The following is a 2,295-nucleotide window of genomic DNA, read 5'->3' as shown; positions in this document are numbered from 1 at the left end:
TCTGTAGTGCCAATCAATGCTCCACTATTATAGTATGCTACAGAGCCAGTTTCATTATATAATTATTTTACTCCCTGATGAAGCCCCAAGGGCGAAAATTTGGATATTTCATTTCTTTTGAATAAAACTTGCAGCGTCAACGACCTTTGTGTAGTAGTGATGACTGATCATAACAACAACAACAACAACAACAACAACAACAACAACAACAACAACAACAACAACAACAACAACAACAACAACAACAACAACAACAACAACAACAACAACAACAACAACAACAACAACAACAACAACAACAACAACAACAACAACAACAACAACAACAACAACAACAACAACAACAACAACAACAACAACAACAACAACAACAACAACAACAACAACAACAACAACAACAACAACAACAACAACAACAACAACAACAACAACAACAACAACAACAACAACAACAACAACAACAACAACAACAACAACAACAACAACAACAACAACAACAACAACAACAACAACAGCAACAGCAACAGCAACAGCAACAGCAACAGCAACAGCAACAGCAACAGCAACAGCAACAGCAACAGCAACAGCAACAGCAACAGCAGCAGCAGCAGCAGCAGCAGCAGCAACAGCAACAGCAACAGCAACAGCAACAGCAACAACAACAACAACAACAACAACAACAACAACAACTTTGTGCTGAAGAAAGCCGTAAAATCTTGTAATATTCTCTTTAGGCTCAAATCAACTCTACACACTAAATCACTCTCTCATTTACAAAACATATATCCTGCCTATAATTGAATATGCATTCATTGCTGTCACCCCGCTCTCAATCGCAGCCCTTGACCGTCTTGAGCGAATCCAGAGCAAGGCGGCCAGAATCTACCTCCGTCTCCCCCTCTACACTCCTCTGAATCATTCAACACTGCTCCATCGGCTCAAATGGCCGACAATGTTCTCTCGCCGCAAAGTGAAGCTCACCCTTCTTGCTCACTCCATAAAATACCAATATGCCCCACAACACATACGCATGCTCAACACCCCCGCTCAAGTTACAGCCCAGTGCAGCCTTCGACACGCACGCACTTGGCACCTCCCACCCTCCAGAACCGATCGCTGTAAAGACTCCCCACTGTACAAGTCCCCAGAATGCTACAATGCCCTCCCTGCTAGCATTCGTGACGTCTCCTCCCGACCTGCTTTCAAACAAGAAATCTGCTCACTGCTGATCAACTCAATCTGCTCCTGCAGCGCTCACCCTCTCCCATACTTGTAAAGTTCAAAGTGATGTAAATCACTTTCCAACTGTTTAACCCACAATCTCACCTTCTCATAAATCTATCTCTTATTGGCGATGGTGCCATCGTGAGAATAAAGAATTCAAACAACGATCTTATTGGCGATGGTGCCATCGTGAGAATAATTCAACAACTGGCCGAAGTATCGTGAAAATAAAGATTGGAAACAAGAACAACAGCAGCAGCAACAGCACTCCAAAACACCATTTCACTCCTACACAATCGTCCTAGTCTATTAGACCTGTTCATCTACGACCACGTTTGGCAACAACCAGTTATAAAAATTAATAGAATTTTACGACAATCAGATTGACAACACCGACACCACCCTGGTCTGTATGGAACTGTACCCTAAGACATGATGTCATCAGCTCTTTGTCCATATTTGATGAGAAGAGCGTAGCATTGAATCGTGATTGGTTGCATGTAGTGTTGTTATGAGGTAATGGGGTAGTGGGGTAGGTCCCTCATTATGTGTGTAGTCTACATGTGTGAATGTGATTCTTGTCACCAATGTCAACAACACCTTTTATGGTCTCGGTCTGTGCAGAGCGGGACGAAATCGTGCAGACGTGTAGCATATCACGTGACAGCACACTGACATACGCACTCTGGTAGTGCTGAAAACACGAGATGTCGGAGGTCTCGCTAAGGCACACAGGCACAAAGCTAAGCCAGAATTAGTATGTGTAAGTAGACTGCCGTCCGGACCGTGGTCTGCCAGACAGTGAGCTGCATCTCTTGCCATTTACCACACATGCATGTAAAGCACGATTCGTTCAAACCGTAGATTACACCGTTATTTTATCTGCACCGCTCAGTCGTTCATTTCGCACGGCACAGTCCACTGTTAGTTGGTGGTTTTCGTCTCCGTCCCTTTCTCATTTCTTGTAAACGTCCTGTAGTGTTGTTGAATAGTTCATACCTACCTTTGTTAGTCGTGCATTATCCTTTCCAGTCATTCTTACTCATTCTCTCAACTACTAATCCAGTCTGT

Source organism: Sycon ciliatum, chromosome 8, assembly GCF_964019385.1.
Source record: "Sycon ciliatum chromosome 8, ocSycCili1.1, whole genome shotgun sequence".
In the NCBI taxonomy this organism is placed as follows: Eukaryota; Metazoa; Porifera; class Calcarea; order Leucosolenida; family Sycettidae; genus Sycon; species Sycon ciliatum.
This window is presented reverse-complemented; position numbering follows the sequence as displayed.